Below are 20,367 nucleotides of genomic sequence, written 5' to 3' on the forward strand. Positions count from 1 at the left end.
CGGGTTTTAATTATTTATTTTTCCTCCCTATTATGTTGCCCTCTGTGCTTCCAACGCTCGGCACAGATTCGGCAGTGAGAAGGTTTCCTGGCGTTTGGAAACTTCTCTCTTTTTAAGACTCCCTTCCCGGGACAGAACTCCATCCCTCCCTCTTTTGTCCCTTTTTTTTGTCTTTTATATTTTTCCCTACCTCCTTTCGAAGACTTGGGTTGCTTTTCTGGGTGCCTGATGTCCTCTGCCGGCTTTCAGAAGTTGTTTTGTGGAATTTACTCGGCGTTTAAATGTTCTTTTGATGAATTTGTGGGGGAGAAAGTGTTCTCCCCATCCTACTCCTCCGCCATCTTAGCTCCTCCCTATATTCTTTTTACTAATTTAAATACATGTTTTTGTTGTTCAGTCATTGAGTTGAGTCTGACTGTGCAATCCCATGGACCACAGCAAGTCAGGCCTTCCTTTGCCTCACTAACTCTTGGAGTTTGCCCAAGTTCATGTCCACTGAGTCAGTGATGGCATCCAACTATCTCATTCTCTTACTGCCCTTTTCTTTTTTTGCCTTCAATCTTTCCCATTATCAGGGTCTTTCCCAAGGAGGCGGCTGTTTGCATCGCATTAAATAAATATCAGTAAAGAAGAAAAGACTTCAAAATATTTCTACAAATGGCAACCCACTCCAGTATTCTTGCCTGGAGAATCCCATGGACAGAGGAGCCTGGCAGGCTATAATGCATGGGGTTGCAAAAGTCGTATATGACTTAGTGACTAAACCACCACCACATAAATTAGTAGCGTTGTACTTGAATATATAATTCTTGATGTATTCTATGCTGAGAAAGACACAATTTAATGTCAGATAGGTGAGGATATGGGTGATAATATGATTTGTAAGATCAATTTAAATCTGAAAGTCTTTGATTATATGATTTCCTTGGAAAAAAGTCTCACCTATGCATGTGTCTGATATAAGTCTATGCCTAACTTCTGTTAGCTCACCAAGAAATAACTTTCAAGATTTGAAAATGCCAACTATCCCAGCTACAATGAGTGTCTTTGTTGGTTTATAAATAGTACCTTTTGATGAACCTTAAAAGAATTACCACATATCCTATTGTGGGCATTTTCTGTAAAGTTTCTTATCTGTGGCTAATAGGGCCTCAAGCGTATTTCATCATCAGTAGCAGACTTTTCCAACAACTTAATTTTGTCATGAGGTAAACTGAACAGAGAAGAACTTTTTTATGTCACTTATATTTAATTTTGAACTCCTCTTTGAGTTTACATGAAGACAAAATAATGTGATGAGACTAAAAAAGAAACAAAAACAAAGAAAACAAAACTGTTGACCATTTATGAATTTAGGTATTTGAAATATATGAGCTTAATAATAAGACTGAATATTTAGTAGTGTATAAATTAAACATTCAGGTGGGTAAATCTGATCTTTAAATTCTATTATAATAATTTGTTTTTTTAATCTACCAATTATTCAAATCATTATAAAATGTTTTTAATTATATCTTAACTGTTAAATATGAACACTATTATAATATTGGCACTTCAGGTGAAGTTTTCAGTACCTCTTCAAAATAGTTGTTTCTTGTGTGAATTCTGGAATTAGATTAACATGATAAAGATGAAAATGATTATATTATTTAATTATACTTAGAGATGGGAAAATACATTTATTTCTCTTATTTAAAATTAACTCTAATATTCATATGAAATAGAAAAATTAAGCAATAATATTCACAATTTATAACAAGAAAATACAAGACAGGGAATAAAAATATCATCTGCCAAGGAGAAATAAGAAGCCAGGCCATTAAATTCTGGGTGAGGAACCTTATCTTAAAGTTATTATTTTAAGTGGTTTGACACATTATGTTACCACTGCTGTAAGGCCCAATTCAACTATCTACTGAAGGAAATAAATACCAGTATTTGAAATTATTTGGTAAATAAATGTAATTAAGTCTAACTCAGAAGTATTCCTATATGGAGCCATATTCATACCATGTTCAAATATTTTTGTGTTAATAAGAAGGAAAATAAATTGTACATAACTCTTGATTAACTCCAGAGAATGTGTGACTGTGAGCAGCCTGTGTCATGAAAAATAGATTAAAAAAGAATTGAAATCACATGGACAACCCTAGCTTACTTGGACACTCCAATATTAGAGTTCTTTAATGCTATTTGTGATGGCAGATGCCAAAGACAGTTTGAATGAGAGTCTGAAACTTTCTACAGAACTATAAGTGATATGGATTTCTCTGAAGTGTCACTGTGAAAATGTCTTGAACATTTTTTTCCAACTCTTGAATGAAAGACAGAATCAGATCAGAGATTTAGCATGTACTGACACAGTCAACATTCACAACCTCATAAAGATCCATTCACAATGGCCCATTGAGTGTGAGGCAGCCTATACATAAATAGCTACATTCTGGGCAGAGAGATTGCTTTAGAATTTCTACACCTGTCTAGCCAGACTCCTAAGGACTTAGAGAAGCACGGAATGGAAGTAGAACAGCTTTAGGTAAAGGATGTATATGAAAATAATTTCTCAAAAGAGAAATTCCTGGCTCTGTACCAGAAAAATTTGTTTCCAAAATATAAATCCCAAAAGAAAGTTTTTTAGAACCCTGAGGAGACAGCCACACAGATTCTCAAGCTTGACTGGTTAACTAGAATGGAAGCAGGAAAAATTATACTGGATCTTGCCACTGTTAATAAGAAACTAGATGAGATATAGTTAGACATTTCATAGATTCAGGGATAAATTTAACAAGAACCACATACCTGTAAAAGTGTTCTTATGACAGCTCCATTTATTCCAATATATAGAGAAATATGTTCTCAAAATGACAAAACACTCAAGGGCAGACCTCATGTTGTATTAATCCAATCCAAGGAATTTTTCGTCCCAGAAGGACATCTCTTAAGTTGTTTACCAGAAATGGAAAGATTTTGGGAGGTGGACTGTGGTCTCATAAGCCTTCCAATTTTAACTCTAATTGAAGTAGGAGAAAATATAACAATATTTATGTTAATAAGCACATTGGTTTTGCCAGGACAACAAAATTTTGGTACATCATTGCAATTTACCTCGGTAAACTACTCATAGAAATAGGGAAAACTGTTTAAGGTTAAGGAAGAACATGATGGCAGAGTGAGAAATAAAGCTCATGGCTCCTGATCCTGACACTAGTTCTGTTATTCACCATCATGTTTTCCTTACCATGATACTCTTGCTAAATTTTTTCACATCATGATGTATATTGATTTATTCAATTAAGTATGTGGTACCCACATAGTAGGAGGCTGGATTTTTCTAACAAAGAAGGAGATTATAAACATATCTGTGAAATATTTATGCATTTATATTTTGATAGCAGAATTTATTTTTGAAAAAAGTTTAAATTAATTGTAATAAAGTCATATAACATAGGTAAATTGTTCAGTCAAGAAGTACTTTCCTTGATTAAATATAGCATGATTTTTTTAAATATGTGTATTCCTTATAAATAATCTCCAAAAGCAGATTTCAAGGAGGATTTCAGATTCAAGGAACTAAGTATAAAGCCATCTTTCTATAACAAAACTGTCTTAAAAATATATTTTACTGTGTGCTTCAGAGAAAGCTTGCATTTAATTGTACAAATAATTGTTAACTTAATGAAGGGTCACTTCTTATGGCATGTAATCAAAAGGATTTTTATATACTAAATCATAATTATATACCAAGTCCCAGGAATTCTGTATAATGAAAGATCAGAAGATGTGGAATTAAAGTTTTGGATCCTATGCTGACTTCCATATTCTATGATTTAATTATATAATATTTCTTAACTGCCATCTTTTCTGTATATAAGAACCCTAAACTTTAATTTTGTAATGTTGTTTTGATCATTTGAAAACATCTCAACTTTTTTCCCCATGTTTGATAATTTTTATAATCTATAATGTTTCCCAAGAAAATAAGAAATTCAATATAAATTTCATATCAGTTGTGCTAAGAATACATTAAGAGGATATATGTAAGTGTCTTCTTTATATTCCACACCATCTTAGATACCATCTTAGATAGTAGGCCATATAACTTTCTGAGAACCAATTGCTTCTATACACAGGCACATTATGAAAGTATGTAATTACTATGGAAAATATTTTAGTTACTACAAAACAAGAGAGGTCCTGCTAGAATTCTGTCATTTGTCTGATACCCTTTTAAATGGTTGAAAAGAATAAAATTTGGATTTAGAAGGATGCAGATCTGAATACTAATTCCGTCTCTGAAATTGGATAGATTACTTACCTTTTTTGAAATTTATTCTTCTTTGTGAAATGAGGATAATCATAATACCTAACTTGCAGAGGTTCTGTTTGTGTTCTCAAAGCACTCAAGAGCAGAGCTAGGGGGTTCCTTGTTGGTCCAGTGGCTAAGATTCTGAATAATGAATGCAGGGGTCCCAGGTTCAATATTTGGTCAGGGAACTAGATCTAACATGCATGTAATAACTAGGTGTTCACATGCACAACTAAAGGTCCCCTACACAGCAAAAAAGATCCCATGAAACCAATATAAAATAAATAAATAAATATTAAAAGCAAACAAACAAAAAAGAAAACAGATGACCAAGAAATGGCATGTTGGGTCACCTTGCCATTACTCATCATATTAAATCCAAAGACTAGCCTGATAGTAAGTCATGCTTTAAAAAAAAAAAAAAAGTGCAGAGTCCATATCCTTTTAGTCCAATTCAAAAAGGCATTTTCATCTCAGAAAGACATCTTCTAAGTTGTTTACCAGTAATGGAAAGATTTTGGAAGGTGGACTGTGCTCTCATAAGCCTTCCTGTTTTATTTCTAACTTAAGTAGAAGCAAATATAACAATATGTATGGCAATAAAAGCACTGGCTTGGCCAGAATCACAGAAATTGAAAACACACTGCAATTTACCTATGTAAACTACTTGTGAAAATGGGGCGAACTATTTAAGGCTAAAGAAGAGCATAATGGCATAGTGTGAAATAAAACTCATCACTCCTGATACTAAAGCTAGTGTTCTTACTCTCCATCATGTTTCCATAGCCAAAATATATTTGCTGAATATTGTTACAACATGATGTCCATTGATTTCCTCAATAAAGTATATGGTACATATGTAGTAGGATGTTGGACATTTCCAACAAAAGGGGAAACTATAACCCCTCCATGACATATATATTTTTGTAATTTGATAGCTTATTGACTTCATTTTTGAAAAGATCCAAAATTAATTTTCAACACAGTCTTATAAGTTAATTGCTCTGTTTTGTCCGCCTCTTTCATGGATGGTAGCCTGCCAGCCTCATCTGTCCATGGAATTCTCCAGGCAAGAATACCAGAGTGAGCTGCCATTCCTTTCTCCAAAGGATCTTCCCAACCCAGGGATTAAACCCAGATCTCCTACATTGTGGCAAATTCTTTACCACTGAGCCGCCTGGGAAGGCCAGATAATTTATTTAGCCAAGATGGATTTTCCTTGGTTAAATGTAGAGTAATGATGCCCACTCTTCTTTTAATATATATATATATATATATATATATATATATATATATATATATACACACACACACACGTTTCAAGGAATTAAGTGCAACACCAACTTGCTTTTTTAAATTTTTATTATTATTATTATTATTATTTTTTTTACTTTACAATATTGTATTGGTTTTGCCATACATCAACAGGCATCTACCACGGGTGTACATGTGTTCCCCATTCTGAACCCCCCTCCCACCTCCCTCCCCATACCATCCCTCTGGGTCATCCCAGTGCACCAGCCCCAAGCTTCCTGCATCCTGTATCAAACCTGGACTGGCGATTTGTTTCTTATATATTATATGTGTTTTAATGCCATTCTCCCAAATCAATCCCCCTCCCTCTCCCACAGAGTCCAAAAGACTGTTCTATACATCTGTGTCTCTTTTGCTGCCTCGCATACAAGGTTGTCATTACCATCTTTCTAAATTCCATATATACGCATTAGTATACTGTATTGGTGTTTTTCTTTCTGGCTTACTTCACTCTGTATAATAGGTTCCAGTTTCATCCACCTCATTAGAACTGATTCAAATGTATTCTTTTTAATGGCTGAGTAATACTCCATTGTGTATATGTACCACAGCTTTCTTATCCATTCATCTGCTGATGGACATCTAGGTTGCTTCCATGTCCTGGCTATTATAAACAGTGCTTCTAATAGTGATATTGTTTTCTCAAATATTTCATTGGGTGCTTTTGGGAAAAAAAAAAAAAAGACATATAAAATTCTGTATAATGTAAAGATCACAGGACATGGAATAAGAGTATCTGGGCCTAATGCTGACTTACATGTTCTATGACTTCATTATTTAATCTTTCTGATCCTCCAGCTTATTGGTAAATAACACTAAACTTTAATTATACAATGTTTTTTTTTTTTTCCATTTGAGAACAACTCGACCTTTTCACATCAGCTTAAATAGTGTACAATGAATTTTCGTAATCACTGACAATTTTTCCCAAGGGAAGAGGAAGATCTTAGGAACTTGGTTCATTCAAAATGGTATAGCCTCAGTTAAAGGCATCCAGCCTTTGACAAACCACAACAGGGAACCAGGACAGTAACCGTGACATTCTTGTTTGTTTGTTTGTTTTCCCTTCTCACCTACCCTCTAATGTTCAGCTAGGGCTACCTCTTGGCCAGAAGGTAAGCGAGTCAATTGAAACAGACCAAGGAAGACCGATGTTTAGGGTGGAGAGAGTGAGAGATCTCAATGGGTGAGAGAACTATGTATTTTTATACATTCCAACCATTTATTCAGGTTTATTTTTCCCTGAAGTAAGAAACTAAATGATTTTCTTGGTCTTAGCTAGAGAAAAAGAAAACACAGAGGAAATGAAGGTCTACAAACTCATCTATTCACTTAGTTTTATTGAACATCAGTATGAGCCAGACCCTGAACCAAGTGCTGGTGATAAAGTGGTGAACAAGACACAGACCTTGTCTCCTAGGCTCATTTAAGTGGTTTCTATGTGGAAGAGGAGAGCGAGTTAGACTTCATCTTTGTATCAACAGTGTGCCGAACCAGAACAAACAGCTGCACAAGTACCTTCTTTAATATCTAAAGAAGTGTTTTTCACATTTCTTACTGGCTGAGAAGCAACCAGGTTATTACATCGTGAGCTCTCTGTGCCTAGATGGCATCCAGCAAAGACCCAGGGACCACTTGTCATAAGATGTAGAAGAAGAACTTTAGCATTTTAAGCCTCATAATAAGCTGAATAAAACAGCCTTAAAGTTCGCTCTGATACGATATTTGTTTTTCTCTTTCTGACTTACTTCACTTTGTATAACAGGCTCTAGGTTCGTCCATCTCAGTTCAATTGACTCAAATTCAGTTCTTTTTATGGCTGAGAAACATCCTATTGTATATATGTACCACAACTTCTTTATCCATTCATCTATTGATGGACATCTAAATTGGTTCCATGTCCTGGATATGGAATCTAGGAAAACGGTACTGATAAACTTGATTGCAGGGCAGAAATAGAGACACAGACATAAAGAATGGACTTGTAGACACAATAGGGGAAGGAGATGGTGGGACAAATGGAGAGAGTAGCATTGAAATATATACATTACCATGCTTAAAATATATATAACTAGTGGGAAGTTGTTGTATAACACAGGGAGCTCAGCCTGGTGCTCTATGATGACCCAGAGGGGTGAGACGGTGGGGGAATTAAGAGAGAGGCTCAAAAGAGAGGAGCTATATGTATACTTATGGTTGATACATGTTGTTGTATGGCAGAAACCAACACGACACAGTAAAGCAATTATTTTATGATTAAAAATTTAAAAATAAAATAAAATAATATCAGTGGGAGAAGGCAAGGGTGGAATGATTTGAGAGAATATCATTGAAACATGTACATTACCATATGTGAAATAGATCACCAGTCCAAATTTGATGAGTGAAAGAGGGCACCCAAAACCGGTGCACTGGGACAACCCAGAGGGATGGGATGGCGACAGAGGTGGGAAGGTGCTTTGGGATGGGGGACACACGTACACCTGTGGCTGATTCACGTCAATGTATGCCAAAACCCAGGGCAATATTGTAAACTAATTAGCCTCCAATTAAAACAAGCAAATAAATAAAATTTAAGTTAAAATAAATAAATAAAAAATACTGTCAGTGAAATGGAGAAAGTAACATGTTTTTTTTTTTCCTTTTGTATACCATGGGAACAAATATTTTCTTATTGCTGAAATGTTTTGGACATATCTGAAAACCCAAAGCATTAACTTCTTATCACCTTGGTGTTGAAAACATTGTCTTATTTCATTAAGTCCCCACTTCCAAATTCATCATATCACTGAAATGAAAGAAGATACAATTCAAGTGACTCAATTCATTCTAATGGGAGCTGCACAGAATCCTTAGATGCAAAGAATTCTGTTTTTGATGGTACTTATCACCTACATTGGCACTGTCACAGACAACCTGGTATTCCTCTTCCACAATCCTGTTACCTTCAGCCACTGAATTATATAGGTTTTCTTTTCTTTTTTGGAGATCTTAGTTCTCCAACCAAGGATCGAACCCCATGAGTCTGGAGTGAAAGTGTGGGCTCTTAATCACTAGATCACCAGGGAAGTCTCTGAATTACACAACTTTTGAATCAGAGAGTAAATCAGCTAGCATTTTACGGATTGTGAAGAGGAATAGCAGGTGTCTACCAATGACAAGAAGACCAGGAAGGAATACTTCACAGAGTGTGCAAAGTCTGGCTGTATATCATAGTCACCACAGTAAGCAGGTAAGGTTGTGAGCTCCATGGGGTCTCAGTGGTAAAGAGTTTGCTTGCCAATGCATGAGGCTCAAGTTCAATTCTTGAGTGGGAAGATCCTCTGGAGAAGGAAATGGTAACCCCTTCCAGTTTTCTGGTCTGAGAAATCCCATGGAAAGAGGAACCTGGCAGGCTGCAGTCCATGGGATCACAAAGAGTGGACCACTACTGAGTGACTGAGCAGGAACATGAGAGAGTAATTACTGTATTCGAAAGTTATTCATTCATTTTGTTTTGGATATGGAAAAACTGAGACCTATGAAAGAAAGAAACATTTCTAAAATTGCATATTTTGTTTAAGCAGTTTAAAGCAAGAATTAAGTTTTCATTAAATTCTAACCTGTTTTATCTTCTCCCTACATGGAATAGCTGATATTCCCATTTGTTACAGACTAATTAAAACAAAAGACATGCGCACATGATCTATGCCATTACTTCTATGAGCTTCATGTGTTTTTTTTTTTTTTCCCCCAAGTAAGATCTGAGGAGTGAATTAAAGAGATTGAGAGATACAAAATACAAATACAAGAGATACAAAAATAAATCTCTTGACACTCTTATAGTATTTACTCATATAAAGAAAAGTAATACAAGGTAAAGATTAGTAATATAGAATTTTTTGTTAAAGCTTCCAGTTTCCACACTGACTTATCCAGTCTCTTCATTTGCTTCCTAAACCAAACAAGTAACTTAGATGGGAACAGGATAAGACTTAGTCCCTGAATTCATCAAATCTCTTTGGTTGCACAACAATGTGGATCTGCTTTTTGCTTACAAATGTGAAACGATAAATTAGTTCCAAATACTTCTACTCAGTCACTATGAAAACTGCTCAAACACCAAGAACTCAATATGGAAATGTACACCTTCTTTAGAATACATGTAGTCTATCAGATATTCAGAACTGACCCACTAGGAGAGCTTTGGGCCAAGATTCTCTCACATTAAAATAAATGAATAAACAAATACTTAATTATGGAGCTGGGAAACCAGAATGGGGAACTCTTATAGCCTATAACATAGCAAAACAAAAGGGAGAAGAAATGTTCCTCTTTGCTGGCAAGGGCTTAACCGATGAAAAGCCGCAGGCTCTTTATTTACTAGATCCCCACCCCTTAACTCTCTTTTCCCTTCTCTAAAAGCATTCCCTTGCCTTGGGAAAAATTGCACATGGTTTGCCATGGTTGTTGTTGTTCTGTCACTAAGTCGTGTCTGACTCTTTGCAAACCCCATGAACTGCACACCAAGTTTCCCTGTCCCTGACTATCTAGGTCGCCAATTGCAATTCTTGCTGTTCTGAAATAAACCTATATTTTCTGGAATAAAATATGACAGCGTATTTGTTACAAAACATATCAATTTGTTTTCTGATCAGTGGAGAAGAGTGGCATTCTGGCAAACAGCCATGAGCTTTAGCTTAGAATCTACTTCAAATAATTTCCAGTAAGAAGAACTAAAGAGCCTTTTGTTGAAAGTGAAAGTGGAAGGTGCAAAAGTTGGCTTAAAACTCAACACTCAGAAAACTAAGATCATGGCATCTTGCCCCATCATTTCAATGCAAATAAATGGGGAAACAATGGAAACAGTGACAGACTTTACCTTTTTGGTCTCCAAAACCACTGCAGATGGTGACTGCAGCTATGAAATTACGACACTTGCTCCTTGGAAGAAAAGCTATGACAAACCCAGACAATATATTAAAAAACAGACATTACTTTGCCTACAAAGGTCCATCTAGTCAAAGCTATGGTTTTTCCAGTAGTCATGTATGGATATGAGAATTGGACTATAAAGAAAGCTGAGCAGCAAAGAATTGATATTTTTGAACTGTGGTGTTGGAGAAGACTCTTGGGAGTCCCTTGAACTGCAAGGCAATCCAATAAGTGAATCCTAAAGGAAATCAGTCCAGAATGTTTATTGGAAGGGCTGATGTTGAAGCTGAAACTCCAATACTTTGGCCACCTTATGCAAAGAACTGACTCATTGGAAAAGATCCTCATGTTGGGCAAGATTGAAGGCAGGAGGAGAAGCCGACAACAGAGGATGAGATGGTTGGATGGCATCACTGACTCAACAGACATGAGTTTGAGAGAGCTCTGCGAGTTAGAGATGGACAGAAAGCCTTGTGTGCTGAAGTCTATGGTGTCGCAAGAAGTCAGACACAATTGAGCGACTGAATGGAATTGATTTGTCCTGATCACAATTACACTCTGGTCAGTGACCTCAGATCCCTCAGAGAAAGATTAGATTGAAGATCTACCCGACGTATAATGGTGATATTACAAGGTTATTATTTAAAAATATCTTATGTCTCCTTTATTCAAGGATCTGGATTTGGAAATTTTCCACATCCCTGGTGATTGGATTGGCTAGTTGTTTGTCTGTTTGTTTTGCTTTTTGTTGTTTTTGTTTTTTCCCTGAATTGAATCAGATTCAATTCAGACCTCTGTTCACCAAACCTGTATTATACATGAGCAGCAGCCTTATTATCACCATCGTTTTAGCCAGTTTGGTTTGCCTTAACAAAATACTATAGACTGTGTAGCTTAGAAGACTGGCAAATGTTTTTTCACAGTTCTGGAAGTTGAAAGTCCCAGATCAACGCTATTGCAGGGTTGGAAGCTGGTGAACACCTTTTTCCCAGCTTGCAGATCCATCATCACATGTTGTTACTATTCAGTCTCTAAGTCGTGGGACTTCCCTGGTGGACCAGTGGTTACATATCTTTCTTCTAACTCAGGGGACATGGGTTTGATCCCTGGATGGAGAACTAAGATATCAAAAGCTGTGGAGCATCTAAGCCTACAGCCTGAGCCCATGCAACACAACTACTGAGCAAAGCATTCTGGGGACAGAGTGCCACAATTAGAGAAGCCTGTGGGCTGCAACTAGAAAAGCCTGTGCACTGCAGTGAAGACCCAGTGAAGCCGGGTGGGGGGGGGGGGGTAATGATCTTTGTAATACAGTATTTGATTCCCCAAACTGCCAAAGGCTACTGCAAAAAGAGAGGACAATTTGATTTCATCACTTAAGGAACTAACATCATTTACAGAGAGTCAGAAAGCCATTCATTACATAAAACAAAAAAACATATATCCAAAATGTTAAACATTTATTACATTAAAAACCTGTACCAAGATAGTTTAAAGTAGACAGACTCTGGAGTGATATGAATGAGTTAAAGGTATTTCAAGTATCAATTCAGTTTCAGTACAGTCACTCAGTTGTGTCCAACTCTTTGCGACCCCATGAATTACAGCATGCCAGGCCTCCCTGTCCATCACCAACTCCCGGAGTTCACTCAGACTCAGGTCCATCGAGTCAGTGATGCATTCCAGCCATCTCATCCTCTGTCGTCCCATTCTGCTCCTGCCCCCAATCCCTACCAGCATGAGAGTCTTTTCCAATGAGTCAACTCTTCACATGACGTGGCCAAAGTACTGGTTTCAGCTTTAGCATCATTCCTTCCAAAGAAACCCCAGGGCTGATCTCCTTCAGAATGGGCAGGTTGGATCTCCTTGCAGTCCAAGGGACTCTCAAGAGTCTTCTCCAACACCACAGTTCAAAAGCATCAATTCTTCGGCACTCAGCTTTCTTCACAGTCCAACTCTCACATCCATACATGACCACTGGAAAAACCATAGCCTTGACCAGACGGACCATTGTTGGAAAAGTAATGTCTCTGCTTTTCAATATGCTATTTAGGTTGGTCATAACTTTTCTTCTAAGGAGTAAGTGTCTTTTAGTTACATGGCTGCAGTCACCATCTGCGGTGATTTTGGACCCCCAAAAATAAAGTCTGACACTGTTTCCACTGTTTCCCCATCTGTTTCCCATGAAGTGGTGGGACCAGATGCCATGATCTTTGTTTTCTGAATGTTGAACTTTAAGCCAACTTTTTCACTCTCCTCTTTCACCTTCATCAAGAGGCTTTTTAGTTCCTCTTCACTTTCTGCCATAAGGGTGGTGTCATCTGCATGTCTGAGGTTATTGATATATCTCCTGGCAATCTTGACTCCAGCTTGTGCTTCTTCCAATCCAGCGTTTCTCATGATGTACTCTGCATATAAGTTCATATAAGTTAAATAAAGAGGGTGACAATATACAGCCTTGATGTACTCCTTTTCCTATTTGGAACCAGTCTGTTGTTCCATGTCCAGTTCTAAATGTTGCTTCCTGACCTGCATACAAATTTCTCAAGAGGCAGATAAGGTGGTCTGGTATTCCCATCTCTTGAAGAATTTTCCACAGTTTATTGTGATCCACACAGTCAAAGGATTTGGCATAGTCAATAAAGCAGAAATAGATGTTTTTCTGGAACTCTCTTGCTTTTTCGATGATCCAGCAGATGTTGGCAATTTGGTCTCTGGTTCCCCTGCCTTTTCTAAAACCAGCTTGAACATCTGGAAGTTCACGGTTCAAATATTGCTGAAGCCTAGCTTGCAGAATTTTGAGCATTATTTTACTAGCGTGTGAGAAGAGAGCAATTGTGCATTAGTTTGAGCATTCTTTGACATTGCCTTTCTTTGGGATTGGAATAAAAACTGAACTTTTCCAGTCCTGTGGCCACTGCTGAGTTTTCCAAATTTGCTAGCATATTAAGTGCAGAAATTTCACAGCATCATCTTTCAGGATTTGAAATAGCTTAACTGGAATCAGAGGAGGTCAACTGAAAAAGCTGCACAGAATGGAGTTGAAAATTTGAAATTTTCAGTGCAAAACTTGATTTGAATAGACAAAATCCACCATACACCACCATTACAGAATAAAGAATGTTAATTTCTAATTATTTTATCTTCCTCTATGGACAAAGTCTGTGAAATTTTAAATTACTTGATTTATTTTTATTGATAGATTAATAATTTTTTTAGCAATCAGAAATTTAAATTTCCAATTTCTCTTTCTTGGACTAAAAGAGATCTTTCTACTAGGTCATATTTCTCAGTACCAGACAAGTATCAACACCCACAAATAAAATCTTCCAATAGAAAAAAAGTTGCTGTTACTAAAGAATCTTAATACAGTATGTTATATATCTAGAGGTTAAAGATATGTGATTCTCTTGGCCTCTCAGGACTATAAAATATTCCACTTAAAGTTTAATTTATATAGTGGTTTCAGAATAAACAGGATAGATAAACCAAAGGAAATGATTTTCGAAATATAGTCACTGAGAGTGACAATTCTTTGATTCTGGGGAAAAAAAAAAAAACTACTTTCACATCCTACATGATGGAAAACTCCCTCTTCCAACTAAGATCACATTTTTACTCCAGAGTTTCCTCATGGCATTTTTCATCTATGCATTTCTCAAAGTGTAGCTTAAAGAATTCAACATAGGAGTTATGAAAGTTACGACCACCATCATGGATTTATCAATGGAAAAGTTCGCATTAGGCCTTGCATACAGAATGATACAAGGAACAAATAATAAAATGACCACAGCTATATGAGATGTACACGTGTAGAAGGCTTTGTGATTCCCTTCCAAACCATGAGTCTTCAGGGAGTTTAATATGACCCCATAAGACACTAAGAGGTTGAAGAAGACAACACTGCAAATTTCCCTCTATTAGCTATCATAGAGAGTCCAATGAGGTGGGTATCAGCACAAGCAAGTTTCAGTAAAGGCTACATGTCACCCAGGAAGTTGTCAGTGACATTGGGGCCACAGAAAGGGAGCTGATAAATAAAGAGCAACTGAACCAGTGAGTACAGAAAGCCTCCAGTCCAGGCCACCAGCAGCATGAGGACACATACCCTCTGATTCATGATGATCAAATAATGAAGAGGTTTGCAGATGGCTACATATTGGTCATAGGCCATCACCACCAGAAGAGTGACTTCAGTACCATCAGTTAAATGATCTATAAAGATCTGAGTCATACAAGCCTGGAAGGAAATAGTCTTTTTGTCCTTAAGCAAGTCGATGATCATTTTGGGAGCAATGGTGGTAGAATAGACAGCATCTATAAATGATAAAGAAGCCAGAAAAAAGTACGTGGGGGAATCCAATGATCGGCTGGCTGTGAGTCACCATGATAAGCAGATTGCCCATTATTGTCATAATATACATGAGTAAGAATAAAATAAATAGAACTTTTTTGCATCTCAGGGTTTTGTGTGAGCCCCAGGAGGACAAACTCTCTTACATTGTTCCTATTTTCCATGTGTTCTGAAGCTGTTGATCAGGTATCAGAGGCTGCAAACCAAGGGGTCAGTAATGAATCTGAGAAGATCACATGCTTTGTACAAAATATGGAATGCTGTTCTTGAGAGTGTTTGTTCAATCGGATCTCACACAGAGCAAGCTTTTGGAACATGACACTTTGCAATATCCTTACACAGCACTCCATTCATTTTATCAAATCCGGGCTTCAAATCCACTAATGAGACTTCAGTATTCCAACTGGGTTGTTATATGAGTGAGTATATCTGTAAGTTTATGGACCAAGTGAGAAAAAAGATGATTTCTCCAGAATATCTTTCACAAAGAACTATTTTTTTGCTTTACATATCATTTCTTTTTTTTTTTTTTTCTAAGTGCATTTTGGCCTTCTGAGATCTACCATATAAATAGCCAAAGTCTAATTACTTTCTTTATATCTTTATGTGAAGTGACACCTAGTCATAGGGAATAAAATTATAAGCTGACCTTTAGATAAATAATTTTCTGAAAATTTTGAGTTCCAAAAATTGATAAATAAGTCACCCACAACAGTGAAAGAACCAGGCAGTGGTTCTTTGCCTATTTTTCAATGCCTATTTTTGCTCATGCTTAGTCACTCAGCTGCGTCTTTCTCTTTTGCAACTGCATGAACTTTAGTCCACTAGGCTCCTCTGTCCATAGGTTTCTCCAGGCAAGAATACTGGAGTGGGTAGCCATACCCTTCTCTCAGGGATTTCCTGTCCCAGGGATTGAACCTGGGTCCACTCAATTGCAAGCCAATTCTTTACCATCTGAGCCACCAGTGAAACCCTCAGTGCTTATTAAACTCTAATTAAACTAAATTTCAAAACTCATCAGAGAGTAACTGAGCACAGATAAAAATGTATGAAATCTTTCTATTAAAGAAAGCAGAATGACATAATTATTTTGTTTGAATATATATACACCCAAATAATACATACTCTGTGGGAGAGGGAGAGGGTGGGAAGATTTGGGAGAATGGCATTGAAACATGTGAAATGTCATGTATGAAACGAGATGCCAGTCCAGGTTCAGTGCACGATGCTGGATGCTTGGGGCTGGTGCGCTGGGACGGCCCAGGGGGATGGTATGGGGAGGGGGGAGGGAGGAGGGTTCAGGATGGGGAGCACGTGTATACCTGAAATTTTTTTAATTTTAAAAATTAAAAAAAAATAAATATTAAAAAAAAAGAAAAAAAAAGAAATTTGGTTTAAAAAAAAAATAAACATTTATTACAAACTAGGTATTGGAGGTAAAAAATGGACAAAGAAAATGTAAGGGATTGGGTACTACAGAAACATTTTTTTTTCTGCTTTCCAAAATTGTTTAGAACTGATTATTGCTAGTCATAGCTGAATTAAGATATCAAAATTAAGATTTTAAATTAAATCATTTTATAATGGAAATAATTCTTTCCAAAAGCCTAGAAATATTATTTGATTTTCCTTAGGCTTGAACTTTCCAGGTGGGGCTAATGTTGAAGAATATGCCTGCAAATTCAGGAGGTGTAAGAAACATGGGCTCAATCCTTTGAGTGAGAAGATTTCCTGGATAAGAAAATAGCAACGCACTCCAGAATTTTTGCCTGGTGGATAACATGGACAGAGGAGCCTAGTGGGCTATTGTACATAGGGTCACAAATTGCTGGATGTGACTGAATGTCTGAGTATGAGCACAAGACAATTTTGGAAAGTCACATCCCAACTCCTATTCCTATTGAAAGTGAAGTGAAAGTTGCTCAGTTGTGTCCTACTCTTTGTGACCCCATGGAATGTAGCCTGCCAGTCTCCTCTCTCCATGGAATTCTCCAAGAGTGGGTGGCCATTTCATTCTCCAGGGGATCTTCCCAACCCAGGGGTCAAACCTAGGTCTTCTGCTTTGCAGACATACTTTTTACCATCTGAGACACCATGGAAGCTCAAGAATACTGGAATGGGTAACCAATCCCTTCTCCAGCAGATCTTCCTTTTTCCAGAAATCGAACTGGGGTCTCCTGAATTGCAGGTGGATTCTTTACCTGCTGAACTATCAGGGAAGGCAGTTTTATTTCCAAATATGTGTGTTTCCAAATTCTTGTCATTGAAAGCTTTATCCTAAATGGAATCCTAACATTTTTGCTGGTACAACCTTTTTATTTTAACCAGGTGAGTTTATATGTGTTAGAGGACACCTGTTTATTAAAATAACCAATAGTTTAGACTGGTTATTTTATTCAAATTATAAGTTCTTAGGGTTATGAGTCTGTGTGAAATACATTAATTCTCACTAAAGGAAAGTAAATTGTTGAGTCTTTCACATATGATGTAGGACCAATTTTTCATGTAATTGCTTCAAATGTGCTTCATCTCAGTGTTTATTTTCCAGACTGTCATTTGTAAAGATCTTGAGATTTTCATAGTGCCTCTGGCAAGCCAATTTGAACTCAAACATCAGAGGGAGAATAAAAGTATAGAGAAGTGAAAATAAGAAATGATTGAAAAAAAGGCAAATAGCAAATGGCAAAGATCATGAGCTGCATAGTATATGCTTTGAAATTGACAAAAAGTATCATTTGCAGACACTGAATGAGAAGGAGATAGAGGAATTTCAGATTTTCTGAGTAATCAGACTGCAGATGGAATGACAGATAACTCAAGATCAGCATCAAAACTTCCTTCTCAGAAGCCTTATACTTCCAGATCATAGGAAAATGAGAAAATCAAAGCCTGAACTTTAACATGCATGAATAAAAAAATGTGCAGTTGTTAACTCATGTCCAACTCTTTGTGACCCCATGGACTGCAGCCTGTCAGATTCCCCTGGCCAGGGGGTTCTCTAGGCAAGAATACTGCAGTGGGTTGCCATTTACCTGTGTGGATCACAATAAACTGTGGAAAATTCTGAAAGAGATGGGAATACCAGACCACTGACCTGCCTCTTAAGAAACCTGTATGCAGGTCAGGAAGCAACAGTTAGAACTAGACATGGAACAACAGACTGGTTCCAAATAGGAAAAGGAGTATGTCAAGGCTGTATATTGTCACCCTGCTTATTTAACTTATATGCAGAGTACATCATGAGAAACTCTGGGCTGGATGAAGCACAAGCTGGAATCAAGATTGTGGGGAAAAATACCATTAACCATAGACATGCAGATGACACCACCCTTATGGCAGAAAGTGAAGAGGAACTAAAAAGCTTCTTGATGAAAGTGAAAGAAGAGAGTGAAAAAAGTGGGCTTAAAGCTCAACATTCAGAAAACAAAGATCATGGCATCTGGTCCCACCACTTCATGGGAAATAGATGGGGAAACAGTGTCAGACTTTATCTTTTCAGGCTCCAAAATTACTGCAGATGGTGACTTAAGCCATGAAATTAAAAGATGCTTACTCCTTGGAAGGAGGGATATGACCAACCTAGATAACGTATTGAAAAGCAGAGACGTTACTTTGCCAACAAAGGTCTGTTTAGTCAAGGCTATGGTTTTTCCAGTGGTCGTGTATGGATGTGAGAGTTGGACTGTGAAGAAAGCTGAGTGCCGAAGAATTGATGCTTTTGGACTGTGGTGTTGGAGAAGACTCTTGAGAGTCCCTTGGACTGCAAGGAGATCTAACCAGTCCATTCTGAAGATCAGCCCTGGGATTTCTTTGGAAGGAATGATGCTAAAGCTAAAATTCCAGTATTTTGGCCACCTCATGTGAAGAGTTGACTCATTGGAAATGACTCTGATGCTGGGAGAGATTGGGGGCAGGAGGAAAAGTGGACAACAGAGGATGAGATGGCTGGATGGCATCACCGACTCAGTGGACATGAGTCTGAGTGAACTCTGGCAGATGGTGATGGACTGGGAGGCCTGGCATGCTGCGATTCATGGGGTCGCAAAGAGTCAGACACGACTGAGAGACTGAACTGAACTGAACTGAACTGAAAGGAGCCCTGTGTTCAGACTCCAACATTTCATTATATATGTATTTCATTAAATATCTCCACTCAAAACACAGAAGGTAAATATGCAGTTGTAATGGAAAATAAATATTCACAGTGTATAGAAGTTCTTCTGAGCATTCAAAAGACAGCTTCTTGTAGGAGAGTATAACCCTTTGACCTGTTGACCATTTAAAGCAGTTATGTGCTTACAGCTGGTTTTCCGCTGCATTTTTCAATGCAGTAAACATGTCTTGTTATTGATTGTATCTTCCGAATCTGAGTGTATCTTATGTGTTTTAAGTTATCAATAAATATTTGGCTCTTAAAAGGTTCTTAAAAGCAGGAGGGAGGAGGGTTCAGGATGGGGAACACATGTATACCTGTGGTGGATTCATTTTGATATTCGGCAAAACTAATACAATTATGTAAAGTTTAAAAATAAAATAAAATTAATTAAAATAAATAAATAAATAAATAAAAGAAGAAGATTGCCTGGAGGAGGAAAGGGCAACGCACTCCAGTATTCTTGCCTGGAAAATCCCATGGACAGAGGGGCCTGGTGGGCTACAGTTCATAACGTCACAAAGGCAACGGAGCACACACGCACCAAAGTTAAGAAACTTTTCCTCTAATTCTCGCCACTTAAATATAGGCAAGAAGAACTCTGCTCCCAAGAGAAGCTTCTCTGAAAGTTTATAGACTCTTCTATTATCAAGGCAATGACTGCCCACTTAGTGACTGTGAGCCTTTGTGGTCCTGAGTTAATTTATAAGAAAACAAAGAGAAGTCCATTTCACAGAATCTTAGAAGATTTTATCCATGCCATGATGTCCATGTGGAAGTCAAGGGAACTAACACGGTCTTTCCTGTCAATACACAAATGACATTCAGAATAAAGATTCTGTATAAAAGAAAAAAAAAAAAAGCATAGCTAGTATTCTAAACTCTTCAAATTTTTATTTTGACACAGGATGATATAAAATTATAAAATTTATAAATATTTTACATTAGTAGAAATAAATATATTTCCTTCAAACACTTGTGAGATTCTTCACATTTTCTTAACATAGTCAATAAAAACATATATATTTTTTAAATGCTCAAAAATATAAATCAATGATAACTATCTCACAATGATAAGTAAAATAAAATTAAGTAGATCTACACTATGCCAAATTCAACAATATAAGACAAAAAACAAATAATTTATATATGGTATGTAATGTGTACAATTTTGATGAAAACTTTTAATTGACAGGATATTGGAACTTATAGACCTTGATAATTTGAGTTTCAGTCCAGATCCTTTTTCAATATATGATCGCAACTCATGTCTAAATGTTTCTATTTAACTGTTTATATCATAAAACCTATTTATAATACAAGCAA

The 20,367-nt window shown here is 36.9% G+C and overlaps 1 pseudogene; it reads right to left on the reverse strand.

The window, feature by feature from the left end:
• The window catches only part of LOC139177701 (olfactory receptor 4A15-like), a 41,741-nt pseudogene extending 26,689 nt beyond the window's left edge, over positions 1–15,052 (reverse strand).
• Between the last annotated feature and the right edge of the window lie 5,315 nt (positions 15,053–20,367).

Source organism: Bos indicus, chromosome 19 (assembly GCF_029378745.1).
Source record: "Bos indicus isolate NIAB-ARS_2022 breed Sahiwal x Tharparkar chromosome 19, NIAB-ARS_B.indTharparkar_mat_pri_1.0, whole genome shotgun sequence".
Taxonomy (NCBI): domain Eukaryota; kingdom Metazoa; phylum Chordata; class Mammalia; order Artiodactyla; family Bovidae; genus Bos; species Bos indicus.